Genomic DNA, 24,460 nt, shown 5'->3' with positions numbered 1-24,460 from the left:
TTGTAAAGAGGGAGATCCTTTAATTAAATTGCTGGGAAATTACAAGGATTGAATGATTGCAACCAGGAGAGGCTGAGGTGCTCTGCGTATTAAGACGCTGCTCTGCTCCCTGCTCCTCGTGATCATGGAATCTAAGGGTCTGAGCTCCCCAGGAAGCTGTTCCATGGAGGACTCTTCCTCCACACAGAGGCTGCTCCCTGCTGGGCCTCCCTCCTCCTCCCATACCAGAACCTCTTCCCTTATAACTTCTGGAGGTGCCACGATGGGCCAGTCTTAATTAAGTTGCACATTCTTTCCCAAGCTTGCAAAGGTGATAAATGCTGTCCACCCCTGTGAAGAGTGGGGTTCTATTGGGTTCAGCTGTCCATCCTGGAGAGACTGGGAAATGCCCTCCTGAATTTTAGGCTCTGAGTGGCTCATCCTGAACTCTGTAGATCCACTCCCTACCCCAACCCCCGCAGAACCACTCTCCCTCCAGCTCCCACCAGAGGGGCGTATAGGTTGTGAGCCCAGCTTCCAGATTCAATTAAAACCAGGAATGTGCCCACCACAGCCCGGTGTCTTCTAGCTCTTCAAGGCCCTTTTGCTCAGGGAAGCCTACCTGACACTGGTCTCCTGATGGCTGTCTTGTCCCCGTCTCTGGTATCACAAGCTCAGCACAGAGGATCCTGGATGTGCAGTGATTGCTTCCTGCAAGTAAGTTGACTCTCAGCTTCCCCAGGTGTGGGAGGAATATTCTGCTTTTTATGTTCCAGGCTAAGTCTAGCATTCAGCTCACACCCAGGATTTACTGAGAACTCATTCTGCCCTTGGACATGGGCATGCAGGGGTGGGCATGACTCCATCCAAGCCTTCATCTAATCTCAGGGTGTGGCAGGGCAGTTTACTGGGAAATTACAAAACCAAGTGATAAATACAAGGGGTAATAAAAATCTACAGCGAATGTCATAATTAAAAAAAATTATTACAGTAAAAAATACATTGCCAGGAATCACCCTCAAAATACCCCCTGCCTTCATTTTGAACATACTTACTCCACCATTCTTGCCACTTTTTGAAGTAGTTCTCAAAGTCCTCTTTCACTTCTTTTCTATGTGTGATCAAAAACGGTAGCAAACATTGCTGCCAAGTCTCATGCAATGGGAAGGCAGGCTTGTGAAAGTGTCATGGTGTGTCCTCATCCAACTTATTTACTAGATCTGGCATGGTGCAACCTCTACCTCTTCCCCAAAGTCAAAATGATCATAGAAGGTAAATGTTCTGATTCGATTCAGGACAGTGAGCTAGGTACATCAGTGCAAATAAAAACACTCACAAAAAAGACTTCCAGAACTACTTCCCAAAGTAGCAAGAAGGATGGGGTAAGTGTGTCTGATGCTAGAAGGAATATTTTGAGGGGGATGAATGGTAATATGTTTTTACTGTAATGAAAAATTTTTAAAAGCTTCCAAACATTTACCACAATTTTCTATCATATCTCATTATTAAATATTTCCAAGGTGAGTGGAGGCTATGAGGGAGGAGCTCTTCACCTGTCCTAGGGGGTCAGATGAGGCCTTCTTGGGTGCTGGACACTCTAAGGCCAAGTCCTTAATGTTGTCTCGGATTGAGCCAGATGGAGGACTTGTTATGTACAGAGGTCAGAGGTCAGCAAGAGCCTGGTACTGAGGAGCAGCAGAAGGAGGGAACCAGCACATGCCTAAGGAGACAAGCAATCACACCAGGAAGGACAAGCAGAGAAAGGAGGAAAGGAGGAAACAAGGGAGCGCTCATGGAAATTTAGAGGGGCTGTGTCTCCTCAGGGATCTAGAAATAGCTGAGGTAGCCCAGAATGTAGAAAGCCTCTGTCTTGGCCCCTTGGCTACTTTTATTCCCCAGACACCTGCCCATACAGCCAGCTCATCACAGGAGAAGGACTCAGGGGAGCCACGGGACAGGGCGGCTGGAGGTAGAACTGAGGACTAGTTCCGGGTTACAAAAGGTTACCACCTGCAACAAGAGAAGGAGATCGCTCCAGACCAGAAGGTACTTGGATTATCTTCACTTGGTTCAGTGTAGGTTCCCCTTGTAGAACTTCCGTGGGTTTGTTTCTTAGAAGTCTTTCTCCATGAGGAACGCAGCTCCGATGTCCTCTCGGCCTGGTGGTGTAGGTTGCATTGGCAGAGTGGCATGGCAGAGGTTACCTCACTCAGTCAGCAGCACCCAGTCCTCTAGGAGCTGGTAGAAAAGGTCATTTGGCCCTTGGTGTCCTTCTGCGTGGAGCAGTCTACAACTCTCCCCACCTGGTCCTCAGTCCTCTGTCATCCCATTTAGATTCCTGTGACAGAGCAACACTGCCATCGGACTCATTGCAGTGAATGATTACAGTCACTCTCTAAATGTCTGTTGATGTTGATTTTGACGACAATCGAAGACCGTCTCACTAAACAATGCACACCCTGCAGACGTATCTGGGCTTCTCTTTCACCCCTAATCCAAGACACAGCCACTTGGTGCCATGTCTGTCACTCACCCATTCACTTGGTAGGGATCATGGGGGACCTACTCTGTGCTGGTCTTTCTCCATGTCCTGGGGATTTGATGGTGTGTGTGACTCCGCAAGTTCACAGACTGAAGCTTTCGGTGTGAATCAGGTTAAAATGTGATGGGTGATGGTGAATGCCTTTTGAGAAAGTGGGGTAGGAGGCAGGAAACTCTGGGAGGAGGTGCTATTTCAGACAAAAGTCAGGTGTGGCTTCCCCGGGAGGCTTTGGCAAAGCCCACCCCTTGTGAGGATGGGAACCAGCACCTGAGCAAGTGCATCAGGTAGGCAAGAGTAGGTGTGAGCTCTGAGAAAGGACTCACGTGTTCTGTATAGGGGCAGTGGATGGCTGTATGGCTGCACAAGTGGGAGGTGGGAGAGATCAGCGGCCCAGAGGTCTGGGGGATCACTGGTGATGGGCAGATCTGTGCAGGCAGCAGAGGACAGGGTGAGGTAAGCATGAGCTGACTTAGGCTTTAGAAGGGTTGCTGAGCAGCTCTGTGGAAAATGGACTTCATAGTGCATTTCATAACTATATTTTTATATATTGTTTTGTTTTTGTTCTCTTTCAAGTATTTTCTTTCAATTTCCTGTTAGTAGTTTTATATGTACTTATACCCACATGATGTTTGCATCTTCTTTTTGGAGTATGTACATCATTCTGTGTTATTCAGTAGTCTGTGTTTCTACATCCATTTATCTTGGAGAAATGGAGAGCTTTCTTCATTGCACATCTAGTTCTACTTTGTTTTTAAAAAATTTCTGCATTATCTTCCACAGTGTGGTCCTGTAGAGTTTATTTAAACATTCCTCAGTTGCTCTATGTATATTGTATACAGTTGCTGGATATTTTGAAACCTTCCATAAGCAATGGAAAAAGTAGGACCTCTTCCCTTTTGCAGGACCTTGTGGAAGGAAGTGGCCTCTTCATCATGCCCCCTGCAGCACAGCTATGGGCCCAGGGGGGATTTTCCTGTGTCCATGCACAGAATCCAGGCACTGTGTGTGTGTGTGTCAGTTTTTCTCCACTGATGTCACTCAAGCAGTGACATCAAACCAGATTCAAGAAGGGCTGGCTGCACGGTGTTAATGACCAGAAGAATATTACTGTAGATGGGAAGGGCCTTTGGAAGTCCCCCAGTTCAAATCTACATTTTGAGTCTGAGGAAATGAACTCAGAGTGGTGATAAATTGTCACCTAGGAGTGAATGACAAAGCCAGATAGGGAAGCCACTCCCCGTGTCCTCATGGCTGTGGCCCTGCAGGAGCCTGTGTTCCAGTCAGTGTATGAGGCTGGGTTCTTTGCCGTGGGTGGGTACTGTGCTTGTTCATCCGCTCAGTGATTCCTTCCACCCTTTGGTGATTTTTGTCATATGCACGTGCTGATCAATACTTGGCAGAATTTCCCAGGGAATTGTGTTCTTTGTGGTGACCATAATAGATTGCCACAAAATTAGTGGCTTTCATAACACAAATCTATTATCTTGCAGTTCTGTGAACCAGAAGTCTGGCACGAGTCTCACTGTACTAAGAGCAAGGTGGCCCTGGCTGGTGTGTTGCCTCTGGAGGCTCCAGAGAAAACTTGGCTTTTGCTCATTTGGGTTCTTGGCCATCCATAGGTCTTTTGTGAAGTCCCTATTTCCTAGGTGGCTGTAAACTGCAGGCCACTCCTAGCTTCTAAAAGCTGCTTATATCCTTTCTCAAGATCTGTCTAACCACCATAAGACTTACTAACAGGTAAGGGAACTGAGACATGGGGAGGTTGGAAGACATACCCACATCACACAGCTGCTCTGCCATGTCACAGGGCAGCTGGGCCAGGTCTCACGCTCTTCCTAACTCCCCATGTGCCAGGCATCATGGACCTAGCTGCTAGAATGGAGCAGAGCCAGGTACTCAGAACTTCTGTCTTGCAGGAGGGGGAGCCAGTCCCCACAAGCCACTAGTACAGCTGGGCTCAGGGGCAGGAGCCAGGCAATAAGCAGTGGGGTGGGAAGGTCCCAGTGAGCAATGATGCACCTGGTGCCTGGTGACGAGTTGCTCTGGGGACACGTCCACTAGATAAGAACAGTGGCAGATGTTGCCCCTTCCTGGCCATCCAATTTTAGCCAGGCTTTTTGAGCAGCCAAGGCAGCCATCCAGTTGGCCACCACCTCTCCAGAGGTACTCAATGTGGTTCTGGGGCAGCCATTGCAGAATGCTTGCTCCTCAGTGGACATGTGGCTTTGACCAACCTCTGTGTACTCTGTATATGGTTCCTCGATGCCCAGTCCACATGCATGCAGCACTGCATACAGTCTACAAGAGGGATGACTTGGAGAGTCAGGCATCTGCTACTTTAGCTAGTGCCACACTAGAAGCCAAGTCCGCAACCCATCACACCATTCCACACCACACATCACACACACACATCTCACACACACACACACACCCTCCCAGTTATGGCTTAGATCTAAATGTCCCTGGAAGTCTCATGTGTTCTCAGGTGGGGCTTTTGGAAGGTGATTGCATCACGGGGGTACCAGCTCACGGGGGGGGGTTCATCCATTGATGAATTCATGGCTGAAAGTGCTATAAGGAGGTGAAGTACTGGTTTGTTTGAAGAGGTGTGTGACTGGGGGTGTGACTTGGAAGGGTATGTTCTTGTCACACCTTCCTCCTCCTCCCATCTCTCTGCTCCCTGGATGCCATACAGTGAGCAGCTTCCCTCTGCCATGCATCTCTGCCATGCTGTTTCTGTCTTTGAGCCAGTTTAAATGGATGGATCCCACTGAAACTGTGAGGAAAATAAACCTCTTCTCCTTTAAGTTTCAGGTGTCAAGTATTTTATACCATCAACAGGAAAGCTGACTAATAGGTACATTCCTGCATTACACACACCACATGCATAACACGCACTGCACATACATCACACAAAACCATACATTCCTCACACCAAGCTCTAGAGCATACTATAGCCACAAAACACATATACTCCACACACACACCACACACCTGCCAGCAAAACATTCCTATCCCCACACCACACACTTACAGTACACACTACCCATACACAAAGCACATGCTTACACACACACACACACTCACACACCCCACACTTACACATGCACCCCCCCATTCCTCAGATAATGTACTATATGCACTGGAGCAAGGGAGAAATGGCTGGTTTTCTGAGCAGCAACTTCCTCCCTCTGAGGGCTTGTTAACTGACTCTCACAGCAGCCCTACTTATCGTCTTTTCCCAGATCTTGTGCACCAAATGAAGACAGATTCCAGGAAGCTTTGAAATGTTCCAAACACAGAAACCTCAGATCCCATGCTTTGAAGATTAGAGCAAGTTTTAATTCTCCTCCTCCCTAATCTGGCTTCTGGATTATGTTTTAATTGCTAGTCCAGAAATGCTTTGCTCCCCGTGACTCCTCAGAGCATGTGACTGGCCGTTCAGCCCTGAGGGAAGTACGCAATCCCCATCTTGCACAGATAGAAAAGAGCCCAAGGAAGGAATGGCCCCAGATCAGAGTCAGTCACAGGCCTGAGGTAAATCCAGGTTGCCCCAGTGTACCCAGTCGTCCCTGCCTCTTGCACTTCTCTGATCTCCAGCCTATTGTCCCAGGATAGCCCCAGCCTTTGCCAACCTCAGGGCACTGTATCTTTGGGCCTTTCCTCTCCCTGCCAGCTCCAGCACCTGTTCTTCCTCTGCAGGGGGGCCCTGGTCACCTTCTAACAAAAGAGCATGGTAAAGAGGATCGATGACAATGTGTCTTTTACTGCGATGAATTTTAAAAATGTAAACATTCATATTTTTCTATCACACTTCATAGTGTTCTATAAATGTTGAATGAGAAACATGAACAGGGAAGGAACAGCAAGGCTAAAGAAATAACTGTGTGAAGGCTGGTCATCTGCTCCATAGATCTCCTTCCCAGATCTCTTCTGACACTATCAGTAATGTCCCTGTTTCCCTTCACTACGTGACAGCCTCGAATTTAGTTACTCGGGCTGATCTTGGGTCCCGAGTCCCACGCCAGGAAGAGTGTGGGGTGAGAAGAGAGGCCACCCTTGGGCTGAGCCATTTCACCTGCTGGAAGCAGGGGCCAGCACCAGATGCTGCCCTCTGCCTCTTGGGGACGTATGACCAGCATGGTGCCACAGTGCCAATGCCAACTGGAGACTAGTGGAGCAAGAACAGTTGGTGTCCTGTGCCTCTTTTCAACCCAAGAATGGGAAATCAGCCTAGATATCTGGTGGGACAAATTGTGCCAAGAATTAGGGTGAGGGCTGGAGGGAGGAGGGAACACATGTTCATCATCCTTTCTGCAGCCTGCTCAGGGGCTTCAAGCTGCCCCAGGGCCACCATAAGAGCTGGTCCTGTCGTGATGTCCAGGGTAGCATCTGAGAGGTGCCAGAACCAGAGCCGCAGCCTGTGTCCCAGCTCCAGCTGGCCCTCTTCCCCCAGCATAGGGTGAGGGCCAGAAGGACAATGGAGGAAGATAAATTGCCATATTATGGCCCCTTTGATTTTCACTGGGTGGAAGGAAAATCCTGCCTCAGATGGCAGCTTTTGTCACGGGCATGTCAGGCGCTGCATGACGTGGTGGGCAGGTGCTTCTGGTCCCAGGCAGAGAGAGGGACGGAAGGACAGGCCATGCCCTGAGGGGTGTGTGGCCGGGAGCAGGTGCCAGTGGTGGGGGGGGCTGTAGTTCTGGAGAGCTCTGCCTCTCTGGTCGTTTAGCGGCTGCATGAATTATTAATGGATGCTCTAGAACACACACACGCACACACACACACACACACACACACACACACACACACACACAGCTGAGCACCATTTGCAATCCCTCAACTCCATTCTTTCTGTCCTAGTATGAGGAAATCTGATCTGGGGGTGGGCAAGTGTCACTGGGTGACCTGCATTTCCCCTCTGTCATCTCAGAGGATGGCATCAAAACGGTCTGTAGCATTGGCTTTTCTGCTGTTTTCAGTGCCCTGATGAGAGGGGCTGGCTGGCTGCCCTATCTCCTCTCTCCTTTCCTGATGTCCCTCTCTGCTAGAGGAAAGACTGTCCTCCTCCTCTGTGATGTGCCTGGTCCTGGCAGCTCCCACGTCCCCAGTGCTTTGCAGAGCTTGGGATGTAGCCCCTGAACTCACTACATCTTGATGTATACTACCAAATGAGAGAAAGAGACAAGAGCATTTTTTCCTCCTGGCACAGCTCCCCTCTTTAATAAAAAGATGGGGGACACAGACTATTTTGTGGGCAAATGCTCCAGAAAGGTTTTGAGCATTTAGCGGTGCCCTGGGATAGAAAATCAAAGGATGAAAGTTTTAAGGGCTCAGCCTGCGAAGCACTTGCCTTTCCTCTTGTTGTCAATATGCTGCTCCCTCCAGAGGGGTGGACACTTGCTAATCAGAGTTGCCCAGCCTTTCCAGTCCCTGTGTTCACTCTGCTTGGGACTCTAGGATCTTCACATCTTCTTTTCAAAATCATGCTTTCTTTAGAAGGTCTGAATTGAGCCCTCCTCTCTCCATGGGCCTGCCCTTATTTTCCTAGCAAGGGTGTTCATTCCTTGCACTCCAGAGCTTTTGTTGCACCTACATTTCATAGGACTGAATCTCAGCTAGTCCCTGAGGTAACAATATAGAAGTTTGGAGAGGTGAGGCAGTATAGCCAAAGTGCACTTAGCCACTGACATCCTACTGCAGACACACAGGCCAGACAGGAGCTGGGCATGCAAGGACGTGGCTCTCAATTCACACCATTTAACAGTCTCTTTGTTCTTGTGTTCTTTGAAATAAAGAGGTCTCTTGGAGAGTATTCTGCTTCCTCCATGTAACTTCTCTGAGATTTGAGGTTCTTCCCTTTTACCCACTCCTTCCTCAAGCCAGCCTCCGGTTTGAGGACCTTCATGACCTTTGGGACAGGTGTATGGAGATGTGCATATGGTGCTGATGACACCCAATCATCAAATCCCAGTTTGCTGACGTTGGTGGCACTGCTGGGTTGGTCAGAGAGGTGGCCATCGGTCTCGGTGCTGTTAAGGTCACCTGCAGCTCTCTGGATGTTTTGAACTTCCTTTCATGAAACATGGCCCCTGAAAAATGGGAGAGAGGGGGATTCTGCTCTCTGATCTTAGCCTATCCCCAGCCCTAGTCTCCACAGCCACCCACTGACGGCGAACTCCCTGTGGGCCAGAGGGATAAGCACTCCCTCTGCCTCTCCAGTAAGAACTTTCAGTGGTCAGATTCTCTTTCCAGGGTGCAGGTGAGTAGCCAGCTTCGCCTGGAATATGTGGTTGCCTGATGCCAGGCTGCTGCTCTGCCCCAACACTGTTGTGTGGCCATTAGGGATGAGTGAGAGTTCTGCCCTTCTCCACCATGGGCTCCTGCAGTGACCCCTGCCATTGTGTGCTAGTGGGCTGCTGTGCTGCTGAAGGCCACAGCCCTGAAATGGGGAGGAGGTGCCCAGTTTCCAGGGCACCCATGGAGAAGACATCCTGGCACAGAGTAAGGTCTCCCAGTTCCCTGCCATCATTAGTTTTGGATGTCATTTCCTCACTTAAAAGTAGACTGAAATCTGTCCTGAAAGAGGACTGTGACGTATAAGTGGGATGATATATTTACAGTTCTAAGGAAACATATGAAATGATAGACACCATTATTCTAATACCCTAGTTCAGCTCCTAAGGCCCTTTTGATAGAAGACACTAGCTGCTGATGGAGGCCTAGCCGCCCCGGGGTGGAGGAGCATGGGGCTGCTCCCAGGAACCTGTAGCCCACAGCGTTTTGTGCGACATCTTGGGCACCTCATGGCATCTGGTAGTGTCATGTGGCACGACCAGCTGGAAGGCCCTGGGCCCATTACCCTAACCTGGAACCATACTAGGTTTAAGGGAGGCAACTGTGCCCCCCTCCTATTACACCTTTCCTGGGGTTTCTGCACCCATAGCACCCCCTGTGTGATAATCCTCTTATGAAACCAGTGGAGTCTGTCACCCTTACCTTGGCAAGATCCCAATACTCCCATGCATAGGCACCATGTTCATAGGCTCCTCACCCAATCCTCAGGGGTGTCATTCTCAGGGGCCCTAGAACTACCACTGAAACCTTCTTCTGGTCCCCTCACTTCCACAGTACTCACCTTCATGTTCCTCCTCTTCTCTCTTGCCCAGACTCTGCCGTGCTTGCTACATCAGTGGTCTCTGTTGAGCTGAAAGCAACCCTGACTTCACTCTGCCTAGTCCTGCCTGGCGGAAATGGTCTTACAGGGCAAGACCTCCCAGAGTCCACCCGGGTTAGAGATGGCTCTAGGAATGGGCTGCCTGCTGCTGGGTATCTCTGAAAAGAATCTGCTGGAGGCTGCCTGCTCAAAACCTATTACACAAGAAAGGGCATTCATTTTCTCATGTAAGCAGAGAAACCTGACAGAGAAATGGTCTAGGTCAGTTAATTTGGCTCTTCACTTTTTGTCCTTGACATTTGAGTTTGTTCTTTGGTTAATTTGCTAGAAATGGCCTTGATAGGATTCTCTGATCCAGGCCTCACATGCTTAGGCAAAAGGCAGATAAAGGAGTATTTTCTTTCTGGGACTGTCTCTCTCTCTCTCTCTCTCTCTCTCTCTCTTTTTCCACTCCTCTCCTCTCCCTCTCTCCCTTTCTCTCTCTCCCCCTCCCTCTACTTCTGTACTAGGCACTAGACCCAGAACTGAGGATCTTTGCATCAAATTACATTCCCAACCCTTTTTATATTTTTTATTTTGAGAAAAGTTCTGGTTAAGCTGCCAAGCTTCTTGGGCTGGGCTTGACCTTGCAAGCCTCCTGCCTCAGCTTCTCAAAGTGCTGGGATTACACTCACAAACCACCTAGCATCTTCTTAAAAAAAAGAAAATCTTTTTTTTTTTTTTTTATTGAGTTTATTGGTACATTTAGGGATACAGTACAGTTACATTCATTGTTGGGATCATGTACCTTTACATGGCAAGTCTTGATTCTCATTTTTTTCCCCTTACCTCTGCCCTCCCTTCACCCCCTCCTCCCCTCCCCATCTACAAACACTTTATTTTCATCTTTTCATTCTCTCACATTTTTTTCTTTTCCCTTTTTGTTCTTCCCCTACGTATCACACCTTCCCTACACCTTTAGCTCCTTTCCTCCCATTTCTAAATGTCAGTAATCTTATTAGAATCTTATGCATTGTTGCAGAATATTCACACCAGGGAAACTATTCGGTATTTACACATGTGGGACTTATTTATTTCACTTAGGAGTATATCTTCAATATGTATCCATTTTCCTATGAATGAATCTATTCTCTCGCTCTTTATGGCTGAGTAATATTCCATTTTATAGAAAAACCACAACTTCTTTATCCAGTTTCCAACGGATGGGCAAATAGGTTGTTTCCAAGATTTAGCTATTACAAACTGTGCCGCTATAAACATGGGTGCACATACTTCTCTGTGATATGATTCTTTTAGTTCTCTTGGAAAGATACCCAACAGAGGGATGGCTGGGTCAAATGGAACCTCCAGTCCAAGCTCTTTGAGGTATCTCCATATTGATTTCCATAGTGGTTGCACTAGTCTGCACTCCCACCAACAATGGAGGAGGGTTCCTTTCTCCCCACAACCCCGCCAACATTTGTTATTGTGTGATTTCTTGATAGCAGCCATTCTTTGTGGGGTGAGGTGGAATCTCAGTGTTGTTTTCATCTGCATCTCTCGAATGACCAGTGATGTGGAACATTTTTTCATATATTTTCTTGCTGCTTTCACTTCTTTGTATGAGAAATGTCTGTTCATTTCGGATGCCCATTTTTGGATCGGGTCTTTATATTTGGGGGGACTGATTGTTTTGAGTTCTTTATATATCCTTGATAATAGTCCTTTGTCTGAGGTACAGCTGGTAAAAATTTTTTCCCACATTGTAGATTGTCTCTTAGTTCTGCTAATGGTTTCTTTTGAAGTACAGAAGCTTTTTAGTAAGATGAGATCCCAGTTGTTGATTCTTTCTGCTAGTTCCCGTGCTACTGAGGATTTGTTCATAAAGTCTTTTCCTATACCAATGTCTTCCAGAGTTCTGCCTAACTTACTTTCCAGCAAGTTTAATGTTTCTGTTTTAATATTTAGATCTTTAATCCATTTGGATTTTAATTTAGTGCATGGCGAAAGATAAGGGTCTAATTTTAATCTGTGACAGGTTGATATCCAGTTTTTCCAACACCATTTATTAAAGAGGCTATCTTTCCTCCACTGAGGATGGTGAGCTCCTTTGTCGAAGATGAGGTAGCTGAGTACATCTGCATTTGTTTTTGTGTCTTCCAGTCTGTTCCATTGATCCTCAGGCCTATTTCTTTGCCAGTACCATGCTGATTTTATCACAGTGGCTTTGTAGTATAGTTTCAAATTGGGAATTGTTACACCTGGTGCCATGTGACTGTTGCCTATAATGGCTTTTGCTATTCTAGGTCTCTTGTGGTTCCAAATGAATTTTTGGATTCTTTTTTCTAGTTCTGTGAAATATAGTGTTGGAATTTCAATTGGCATTGCATTGAATGTATATAGCAGTTTCGGTAGTATGGCCATTTTCACTATGTTGATTCTTCCTACCCAGGAGGGGGGGATATCTTTCCATTTTTTTATATCCTCTTCAATTGCTTTTTTCAGAGTGCTGTAGTTTTCAGTGTAGAGATCTTTTGTTTCTTTTGTTAGATTGATTCCTAGATACTTCATTTTTTTGTAAAACAAAGAAAATCTTTGTAGAAAACCCATGGCTAGCTTCTCCTCCTGTGTTCAGAGAGGATGCTGGCCACACATCATTCAGTGTGGGATAGGGAGGGAATAACCTCCTCTGGTACTGGATCTCAATCAGGTACCACAGAAATAAACAATAGTGTTTGCATGCTCCACAACTCCTAGAAGATGTGCTGTGGGGGTCCTCAGTGGAGGATAAGTCAGAGAGGGTGATGGTGGTGGCCCTAGGGGGTGGGCCCTGGGAAAGGGAGGCCTAGCCCTGGAGACCACCTGTGATGTCTGTGTCCAGCCCATCTTTGTCTCTGAAAGATAGCAGAGTGGGGGATGCTAAAGTCAGGGCAGTTTGCCCCAAACCCATTTGTTTGGTACCAGTAAGTCTCAAGGTATTTTGCCAAGTATCAGTGTGATGACCTTTTAAATAAGACAAGAATGGTCATATGGTGACATATGGTGAATGTTTAAATTAAAAAAAAATTATTACAGTGAAAGACCATTGCCATTAATTCCCCTCAAAATACCAATAAACTCAATAAAAAAATACTCTCCCTTACTTTGAACATATTTATTATCCCTCTGTTTTTGACAATGTGTCTTAATAATTTTTTTTAATTTAAGCACTCGCCATAGTTTTAAGCACATCTTGTTTTATAATAAAGTGATGGGAAAAATGATACAAGGTAAAAACCTCATAAGACATCCAAATACAGGTAAGACACCCCCAAAGCAGATGCATTTCAGGTGAACCAGGTGTTTGGTTTCCTGGCTTGGCAGTGCCTGCCCTGAGCCCCATCTGAGCACCTCCACTGCAGCCTCATAGGTAACTTTTGCACCAGTTTACTCTTTTTCCCAGCTTGAATCACACCTGATGTCATGCCACTTCTCTGTGCCATGTCCTCTAGCAGTGTCCCTGCACCTGTGATAGCAGCACACAGCTTCAGTGGCTATCTGATTAGTGAGTGAACAAGCCAGTGAGTCCACCTCTCCCTGGATGAAGATGGATTGGGGACAGGGACAACAAGGTGACAAGCCAAGTTCTGGAAGCCCCAGGCAGGGGCAGCGGGCGACCTTGTGGGCACACTCACCCCCCCCCATTGCCTGGGACTGATCCCAAAGAGGAGTTCCTTGAAGCCTCCCTAGGGAATGTCCTCAGCACATTAGCACTCTTCATTTAAAAAAGAAAGGAAAGGTATTTATGTGCAAAGCCACTTATCTCTGTAGCACCTGCCGATAAATCTTCTAATTTATGGGAGAGCTGATGTTTTCGCAGAGGCAGAATCAATGTGTGTCACTGTAAATCCATGTTGGGCCCCAGCATTGACTACACCAGGGATTGATGGTCCTATTTTGTGCCGGGCCTGGCTGGTGGGAGCTCCTAGTGGGAGCCCCCTTGGGGCCTGACCCTGGCTCCCCCCCTCCTCTCCTCTCAGTTCTCAGATGCCTTGTTGATTCTAAGGGTCAAGAACAAAGCCCCTCCTGTCTGCCTGTGAGTCATCAACTCATCACTTGAAGTCCAGCTCAGAAGCCACCTGCTCTTGACACTCTTGGAACCACTCACTTGGAATTAGCTTCTCCTTTGTGTTTCCCTCCCGTGTACCTGGGAAATGCTACTATGGCAATGAGCTCCAAATGGAGCATCACTTTCAGAGACACCTCCAGCATAGCCTGAGGCTTCCCTTCCTCCCAAGCCATTCCCTGTATCAATACCTGGTCACCCTGAACCTCAGCACAGGTAATGCCTTCTCTTCTCAGGGAAGCCTGTCCTGATCTCAGACTGCCCTGAGCCCCATCCCACCCCACTCAAGACTACCTGTGGTAAATGATTTTTTTTTTTTCAGTACTTGGAATGGAACCTACAGTCTTTGCAATGAGCTACATGCCCAGACCTTTTTACTTTTTATTTTGAGACAGGGTCCCACTAAGTCACTAAATTGCCTAGGCTGGGCTTGGACTTGAACTGTCTTCTTGCCTTGGCCAGAATGTCTGGGATACAGACATGGAACTCTGAGCCTCGCTGATGTCTAATTTCTTGTTAGTTTCCCTGCCTGAACCATGAGTACCCCCAAACCAGGACTATGTCTTACCAATCACTGGATCCAAGCATAGAGAGAGAATACCCAGTAGATATTCCATGAATTAATTCTACAAAGTGCTAGGGTCTCATACTGATGGGCTGGAAACCTGCCACAGAGCATTTCTAGCTTTAGGAAATGGAAAGTGATATTAAATTGCAACCCCTCTTCCCCCTTCAGCACCACACTCCATCTTCCAGGAAGGGAGGAAGTCAGTATGCTGTGTAACCTGGACCTCCAGGTTATTCAGGCTTCTGGGAATGATGGGTAATGAGGAGAGTAAGAAAATGAAGTCACTGTATTGACTGACAACATTAAAAGGAGCTGAGGCCCAGGCAGGGAAATCTATAGTGATAGAGAGACAGGAATTAGGTGTGTTGCTGCCTAGGACCCTAGGTACCCTGGGAGGTAAGGGAGTCATACATACCAGTAGGGGATGGTGTTCTTGTCCAGATAATGAGCATGTTCTAAACTGGACCGTGCTGGTGGTTGTACATATTTCCACCCCCAAAACCATTGACTTGCACACTTTACATGGGAAAATTTTGTGCTATATGAACTGTATCTAAAAAAAGCTCTGATTTAAAAGTGAGGAGCTGAGCCCAGAGAGGAGGTGAGGGAGGAAAACGGAAGGTGACTTTGTGCTGTAAGAACCTTGGCCTGGACCAAGGGTATGTATGTAGCACAGTTAGACACTTTCGTGTTACTGGGACAAAATACCTGACAACCACATCTTAGAAGAGGAAAGGTTTTTTTTTTTTTTCTCATGTTTCAGAGGAGTCAGTCCATGGTCAGCTGCCTCTGAGGTAGAAACAACATGGTGGAGGAAAGCTACTCAATTCATGGCAGCCAAGAAGATGAGAAAGAGAGAACAGAGGAGCCATGAACAAGAACACACCCTTCTAGGGCACACCACCAGTGATCCAGCTCCTTCTGGACCCCATCTCCTAATAGCATAGTCAACTATGAACTCCTCGATGGATAATGCACTGATGAGTATAGCACCCCCTATATAAGCTAGTCAGCTTTCACACACAGGAGACCTTTGGGGGACATTTTAGATCTAAATCATTACAGAGCATGTGGGGAACAGTTGTAGCCCTGAGATTTTGTGTGAGAGATGCAGAGAAACATCTAAAGTTCACTGTGTTGTATGAGTGTGGTTTCTCCCAGTATTTTGGGGAAATATCAATACATAGGTACAAGTTTCTGTGGTAATTAATCTTGGTTGTCAACTTGATTGGATTGAGAAGTGCCTAGGAAACTAGGTGTGTCTGTGAGGGTGTTTCCAGAAACTATTGGCACATGGGCAGCAAACTGATGGGGGAGACCCACCCTGCATATGGGCAGCACCATCCAATGGGGTGGGAGCCCAGATGGGACAAAAGAGTAAGAAGGAGCAAGTCAGCCAGCACATCCTGTCTGCTCTCTGCTTCCTGGCTGCCAGCAGGTGAGGTTCTTTCCTCCACCATGGCCTCCCACCATGATGTTCTGCCTCACTTCAGGCCCACAGCAATAGAACCAGCTGACCATGTACTTAAACCTCTGAAACCATGAGCCAAAATATGGTTTCCCTCCTTTAACTTTTCTCAGGTGTTTGGTCTCAGTGAAGAAAGGCTATGAACAGTTTTTTTTCCCCAGTATTAAGGACCCTGGATTGAGTTTTCTTCCTTTTGAAACTTCAGTGTGCATTGACCTTGAGCCAAGAGGGAGTCAGGCTCCTTCTGACTTTTCATATCTCTTATCTCACCTCAGGATGGAAGATCCTTGGAAGCATAGGCTGGGGCTCATGTGCTATGTCTCCACAACTGGCCCCATCTGTACCACAAGTGACTGGTGCTCTGCACCTTCAGTACCCTGAGCTGAACCACCTGCCCAAGGCTTGAATTGTGGGCAGATCACTTCCCTCTTTCAGTCTCTGCATCTATAAAAGAAGGGGCTGGATAGGATGTTCCCAAACTCTTTCTTGTCCCTAAATGCTGTGAAGTCAACAGTTGGCCCTGGAGATGGAAGGAAAGGAGCTCACCTAGAAAGGAAAATGAAGTATATTGTAACAGTCTTTGTAATGTTTTGTTATATAGAAAACCAGAAGAAAAAGAAAAAAATGTGAACATTGTTAAATTCAGGTGGAGAACACAAAGACACACAAACACACATGCATATTCTTTCTCTTGTTCTATAGAACACAATATTCAACACTCACAACATAAAGGAGGGCAGGTTTATTTTGGTCTCCGCATGGTCAGCTGGCTCTAAGGCAGAGTGGCATGGCAGAGGAGCATGGTGAGGGGGAGAACTCCTCACAGCATGGTGGTCAGAAAGCAGAGAAAAAAGAGAGGAGCTGGGAAGAGAGACAACCTCTTTCATGTTGTGTCCACAGCCCTGATCTTCTGATCAAACTCCACCTCCTAAAGCAAGGCATCTATAAACTCCCACAATCCAGTCACCTCCCAAAAGCTTGGCCTTTGAGCACATGAGGCATTGGGGCCACACACAGAATAAGCCATAACATACATACATGCAAGCAGACACACAAACCCTAAAGAGGGTGAAACAAAGGAACCAACACCAGGTGATAATTGCAAGCAAAGAATCTTAAAAGAAAGAGGTGATCAGCAATGCTCTACCCTGAGGCTTGAAAAATGAGGGGGTAACAATGGCTTCCGCTGCTTGAAGGGCTTTGGAAACTTGCTCAGAATCTGCCAGTCTCTGGGTTCATGGTCCCATGGAGCAAATCCCAGGCCACAGCTGTTTGACTTTGAGTAATGCATAGGGAAAACACAGTATTCTAGATTCTTGGATTCTCAAGTCTATGGAAAGATCTGAGAATTAGAGCTCACAGCCCAGATCTCATTTTCAATTCCGCTCCCTGCTGGCCATATCATAAAGTCTCTCTGGACCTCAGTAATCTTATCTTTAAAATATTTTTTAAAAACATCACAGAGAAATCACAGAAAGCTTCTAGCCTGGGCAGGTTGTACATGCTCAAGAAATGATGTAGCTGCTAATAGTAATACTGATAGTAATAATGGCATAATAATTATAGGTCTATATGTACCAGATCCTAAGCACTGAGACATATTCATTCATGCACATCTCATGGAGACAGCCCTTATGAAGAAGGAAATGCTACAAGGTATAATTGAAAACTACTGTGAATGTTCAAATTTTAAAAGTTCCTACAGTAAAAAATACATTACCATTAATCTCAATTAAAATACTCCTCCCTTTGAACATATGTAGTCCATTGTTCCTGCCACTTTCTGAAGCAGTTCTGGAAGTTCTCTTTTGTAAGTATCTTTAGTGGCACTTTCATGGCCTTGATGTCCTGAATTAATTCAAAACCTTGACTTTTCATGGTCATTTTGACTTTGGGAAAGAGCCAGAAGTTGCATGGTGCCAGATACAGTGAATAGATGGATGTAGACACACTATAATGTTTTGACAATCCTGCCTTTCCATTGGATTGCACACAGCAGCAGCATTTACTACAAATCTGATCACATTTCATAAAGAAATTCGTGAGAAAATGTTATTAGAACTGTTTCAGAAAGTAGCAAGAATAATGGGATGAGTGTGTCTGATGCAAACGGGATAACATTGAGGTAGATTAATGCCAATGTCTTTTACTATTACATATTTTATTTAAACATAAAATGTAATTTTTGGTCACCTATTTTATAAAGAAAATTTATGCCTCTTAGTATGCTTGTTTGAAGTGCCAGGTACAAGATGGCTAATAACTTGATGCCAGTCACAAATCTAGTCAGCAGCAGAGTTGAAATCAAAGTAAAGCCACCTTGACCTTGGCATCCACTGCTCACAGTGACAGTGTGGTGATAGTAGAGGACTCACCTGTTAGAATCACAGGCTCTTTGGAGAAAAAAAAGAGAACCTAAGATTTTATTTATTCAACATAACCTTGTTGAGGGCAGTGTCTATGCCAGGCATTGGGGCAGATACTGCAGATACAATAACAAGAAAAATAAACAAGCTTCTTTCTCAAGCTCATTGTCTCTGGGTACCCCTAAGTAGAGGAAGAAGGAGGAGGCCACAGGCTGCGCTGAAGCCAGTCTATGCAGCCTCCCATCAACCTATTATTAAATGCTCTGAAAATTTGCATGCTGGTTCTTAAATTTAGCCAATATTGAAAAATCAAATGATTCAAACTTATAATAAATTATGTTAAAAACAAAGATAATAAATCATAAAAACTCACTATATCAATTACATTACTACATCTGTGCTTCTGAGGTGACTTGCTTCTGTTGTATATGCATGGTGGAAACACCAAGTAATGGTGGTCAGCTATGTCTCTGCTTAACTCTGTTTAGGACATCATGATTAGCCATGGCAGGAGTATTTATACCACGATCATCTGCAGAATCTACAGACACTGGTTGGCCTATGGTTTTATTGATTCAGATTGAGAAGTCAATGAAGAAAATGCTAGCAATGCATGCTAAATATAGACATGTATCATGCCTGTTGCTACTACATTGTGAGTAGCACAAAAATGGGGAACTAATATAATATTCAGAAACTATTGTCTCAGCAAAGAAGTTTCTCATACCACTGGCAAATGAGCAAAGTTCTGACACAATTTAACTGTTCATCATTTTGCTCATTAGCAAAACACACTGCACTAGCATTCACCTTAGAGCTACCCATCAATTGCAATCGTAGGTGTTATGGCTTTTTCTAGATATCCTCCCAAAGTCTCATGTGGTTACAGGTGGGGCTTTTCAGAGGGGAGATCTAGTGTGTATGATGTTCAGTTTAAGTGTGTGATGCTGGAGTTAAGGGTGTGTAATTACTAAATTAGTCCACTGATTGGTTTGCCATAGTTCTGGAAGTGGATAATGGGAAGGCCCACCCTGGGTGTGGATGGCACCCAGAAGTGTGGAGAAGCCAGCAATGTGGATCATCTGAGGAAAGCTGCAAGGAATGAGCAGAGACAGCCCAAGAAGGAAGCCAGGGGAGCTACAACCACCCAAAGTGCTGTAAGGGAAGAGCCATCCAAGCCCTTTGGTGTTCACATCTTGCCACAGATTGCATTGGATGCTGGACATGGAACTATACACTTAATTTTTGCCCTGCTGGATTTTGGACTTGCTTCAGTCCCATTCCGTTTGATTTCCCCTATTATACCTTTTGTAATGGTAATGTTCATCTTGTGGCATTGTATGTTTGAAGTGTTTAATTTTATTTTCATTTGTACAGGGACTCACAGCTAAGAGTTTAAATCTCTGAGGAGATGTTGAACTTGTATCTTTCTACATTGCTGAAACTGTTAGGGCTTTGGAAACTCTTAGACATGGACTAAATGCCTTTTGCATAAATAATTTTGTTTGAGTCTTTGGGGCCCAGGGGTGGAACATTATGGCTTGTGTCTAGTTGTCCCCACAAAGTCTCAAGTGGTCACATGTGGGGTTTTTCAGAGGTGGAGTCTTTCAGGGTGTATGATGTTCAGTTTAAGTGTGATACTGAGATTAAGTGTATGTGTGATGCTAAGACTAAGGTTGTGTGGTTATTAAATAACTTCACTGGTTGTTTTGGCAACTTTCTGGGTGTGGATAATGGCAAGGTCCACTCTGGGTGTGGGTGGCATCACCCAAATGGCAGGTAGCCTGCATGGATATAAAGGGACAGAAAGAATGGAGACTTGCTGCTGCTTCCTCACTGCTTTGCTGCCTACCTGTCTTCTTCGCACTATGAACTGTTTCTCCTCTGTGATGTCTCTCTGTCTTAGAGCCAGCCAATAATGGACTGCAACCTCTACAAACTCTGAGCCAAAATAAACCTTTCCTCCTTTAACTTTGGGTGTTGGGTATTTTGTCTCAGCAACAAACGAAGTAACTAAGACAGTAGGCCTCTTACAGATAAAACAATACAAATGAAAAAAATTAGCTGAAGCATCCTGTAAGACTCTACTAGCTATATGGAATTTATAATGAATAGTAGTGTGTATTTTATTACTAGTTATAAATTATATGCTACACATCCTCATAAGTAAAATTTAATGTGCTTATGCATGCATATGTGTGAATATTCATTTTTTACAGAGTTAGTTGGTAAACATTTGCCAGCACACCAATGGGAAAGGTGAATGAGATCTAAGTCATAGGGAATATAGGACGTGTGTATATGTGGGAAGACTGTTTTACCAAACTGTTTACAGAGATACCCTCCCTATTGAGAATGCTGCCTTAGGTATATAAACCCAGATGTCACTCAGGGCTTTCCTTATATAGAGATGGAAGGAAACTCGACTCAAATACCTTTTGCAAGAAGTATGTGCAGTGAGGTGCTCCTGGCGCTTTGACAGATTTGTCCTGTCTTCTCTTGGTGGGCTCAGGTTACTTGTTTCTCCCCTCATATATGCCTGTGGTCTGATCTGGATGGAAACCAAGGCTTTCACTCCTTTCCAAGAAGTAGTCCACCAAGCCAGATGTGCATAGTAGAAAAAATAAAAATGTGCTGAAAAATTGACATCTTACATGTGGCATGAGGTGTGGTTCTTAGTGTCTCTCACAGGAATCATGTGTCACTTGCCCCCAGCTTTAATCTGTTCAGTACATCTTGATGAATTCCCTTCTCTTTGCTGACTCACTCTTGCTACTCCTTTAAGGATATTTAATGACATCTCCCACCAAGTAAAAGCAAAGTCATAGTTTCGTGGCTAAAATGGATGGATTGAAAATATGTTCCCAGTTCTTCACCTCTTTCTCTCATGTCCTCAGCAGTGTGGCTCAACAGCTTTTTCCTTCTGGCTTCATGGCTTCCCTTGGTCAGTGAAGAGGTCAGAGTGCCTGTTCTGAACTTGGGTTTCAAGAAATCTTGTGCACACCCAGTTTCCCTCTCCCAGTCATCCACCATCAGAACATGCTTGCTTGTTTTGGTGTAGGATGGGACACTTGAAGCAAAGCCAAATAAGCACTGTTATCCAAGTTGAAGCATCCATGTAAAAAGAGTCTGGCCAAGATTAAGAAAGCAACCTACCCAGTTTTCAGCTGCCCACAGATGACTGAATGACCCTGGCAAAGCCCACTGCAAGCGGAATGAGTCCAAAGACCTGTACACATCTAGAAAAAAATGTTTATTGGTGTATGCTACCAAGACTTTGCAATTGGCTATTACACACCGTACTCTAGCAAAAGATAACTTGACTGGGGGTCACATTTTCCTGTTTCTCCATATGCCTAGTAATTTAGAATTATGTCCAGTGCATTATAAAAGATATATTATAGACATTCTAGATTCTATTTCTCTCTAGAGTATGATTTTCATTTCAGCAGGCAGCTAATTGATTAAATGCAAACCTGCTCTCCTCTTCTGTAGCCTGTAATGAAATTTCTATCCTTGTCCTTCCATTTTAGTGGAATACTTCTAATTTACCTCAAGCTTGCACACTTCAAACTGGAGATTTCGGTAGGATTTACCCACAGAATGTGATCTGCCTCCTTTGCAGGATTTCTTCATTGTTTTATAGAGATTTTGCAGCTGTCCCAACTCAGTCCTTTCAGTCCTCTCCATCCCTCAACTTCAGGTGCCTCTCTCAATTTTTGCTACCTTGAGGAGCAAAAAGAATCTGCCCTCAAGGACAAAGCTATAGAAATGGGAAACCCAGGCAAGGCTGTTTCTTCTTCCAGTTATTTGAAATCCCCTCTCATTTCTACCAGTTTTGTCACTCTCTAAGGATTCACATAGTTTTAGTTATTTTCTTTCTTCTTTTAATATTTTATCAATGGTTTATAATTGTTATTTGTAAGAAGATTGGCATGTTAGAAAAGCCTCCATAATTACTAGAAACAAATATTCAGCAATAGACAGCTGATGTAACAGGTTAACAGTTATAATGAATTTCTCTTATGGCAGCTAAAATTCAAATTAGCAACCCCCCCCCAAAAAATCTTCATGCGAAGAAGGGCCCCTGAGTCATCTAATGTTTGCTTAAATCTGGAATCCAATCGCTGTTTGCTGGATTACATCAAATGGACAAAGGTTAGGGTCTCAGGGACAGATTGACACAGGCATAACATGGCTTCTGTCAATGGCTTATTGACCAGTGTCCAGCCTGGTGCTGTGGGAAATGTCCATGGAGGTTGGCTTGCAGACAGCAGAAACTTGGAAGGACTGGACAGTTTCACACAAAATGGAGCTGAAATATTATCTCCTTGCCCCATGAGTAGTTGCCACAATTCTAATTAAGTTTCATTAAGTTTATTTTCATTAAGTTTATTTCATTAAGTTCATTAAGTTTATTTTCATTAAGTTTATTAAGTTAGAGACATACTTTTTAGGTATACAAGACAGTTGCAATCATCATTGGGATCTTGTAACTTTACATAATCCATCTTGGTTCTTAATATTTCCCCATTTCCCTACCTTCCTTCCACCCTCTCCACCCTTCCTTATTTTCAAAGACTTTGTTTTGTTTTTTCCTTTTCTCACATTTTTTTCTTTTCCCTTCTTTTTCCCTACCCCTCCCACTTCCCCTACTGCCTTAGACCTTTTCTTCCTACTTCACATTATTGATTATACATTTTAATCCTTCTTTACACTTTTATTTTTTCACACCAGAAAAATGATTCGGTGTTTACACACGTGTGTCCTATTTATTTCACTTAACGGCACGGCCTCAATGTGCATCCACTTAGCTATAAATGTCTTTAGTTTCTTGTTCAGAAGCATGTTGTCTTAACACCTTCCTGTGACTCTGTGTATCAGGAAAGCTACCCACCAACCCCTATAGACCTCCAGTCCTCACAGAGCTCTCTTACCCACCTTTCCATCAGGAGTCTGTGCCCCAGATCCCTCCACAGGGTTCTCAGGGGTACCTGGAGGGGTCCTGATTTCCCACCTCACACTCTCCATGATGGGGAACGCTGTCCCTATTACAGAGAGAGAATCGGTCAAAGCAAGCACCTACCCCTTCCAAGAGTGCCCCCTGCCCTGGCACTGCAGCAGCCTGGGGTTCTAGGAATTTATTTCCTAAGGTTAGAAGAGGAGAACACCTTCCTGTGCCCTGGAGCTGGTGGGGAGGGTTGCCACCAGCTCCTCATAGAGGCAGTGAGAGGGCCGATAAGGTCCAGCTGCTCTCCATGGCTGGGATGCATTTGACCTGCTACAGCCAGGAGCAGCCATGAACTAGAGCCAGGCCTCCAGTGCGCACAGCCGGATTTTATCCACATAAAAGCCCATTAGCATGACAGCTGCCATGGGCAGGAATAGCCTCACTATGCCGAGGCCCCATCACTAAGCAGGAAAGAGGACAGGAGGGTGCTGGGCATACTTGGGCGCCATGCTCTGTCCTATTCCAACTCCTGAAGTGATGATGCGTCTGGCTTCAGACCTGAGTTCAAATCCTGCCTTCACATTCAGGTTTGCCATCTGTGAAGTAAAAGCAAGGGCTTCTACTTTCCAGAGGCCTTAGGGGTGCAGTAAGAAGGGGCAGGTGTCAGGTCTACCTGGTTTCTTTCATCACAGGACAGTCAGGCTGCTCCCAGGGCTGGGGTGAATTCTGGGAGAGAGATTCATGACAATGTCTTTTATGTAGTACTTTAAAAAATTTTTAAACATTCATCCCATATATGGATCACACAGCGTATGTGCTTAGCACTAGAAATCAGCTGATTTTAGGTGAAGATTATTCTAGATAGCCTGGCAGGATGTTATCCAATCAGAGAGAACCTTAAGAGTGAAGGATTATGGGAAGGCTTGGGGGGGCAAGTAATTTTCCCTGAGCCTCAGCCTTGCCCAGACCTTGACTCTTTGGGAGATGGGATCTTGGATTGTTAGCAGCCCCATAGGCAACTGAATGTGCACAGAGCTGAAGTCCTAAGAAGGTGCAGGGGCTTTGTCCTGAAGCAGCCACAGGGACACTTCTGACCCTGTGCTTTGCTCCTCTCTCTCTGCTCTTTCTCAGCGTCCTTGTGGGGCTTCTTCTCCTGCTGACCTGTGTAAGCAGGAGCCACAGAACCTGTCCTTTGGATGAAATTTGATACTATGGTTGTTTTTGTAAATAAATCTTTATTTGAATCATGACAAATATTCATTTACATATTATTTATGGCTACTTTGAGGCTATAAGAGCAGAATTGAGAGATTACTGAAAAAAAA

Source organism: Fukomys damarensis, unplaced genomic scaffold (assembly GCF_012274545.1).
Source record: "Fukomys damarensis isolate Sample0158 unplaced genomic scaffold, DMR_v1.0_HiC HiC_scaffold_5, whole genome shotgun sequence".
In the NCBI taxonomy this organism is placed as follows: Eukaryota; Metazoa; Chordata; class Mammalia; order Rodentia; family Bathyergidae; genus Fukomys; species Fukomys damarensis.
This window is presented reverse-complemented; position numbering follows the sequence as displayed.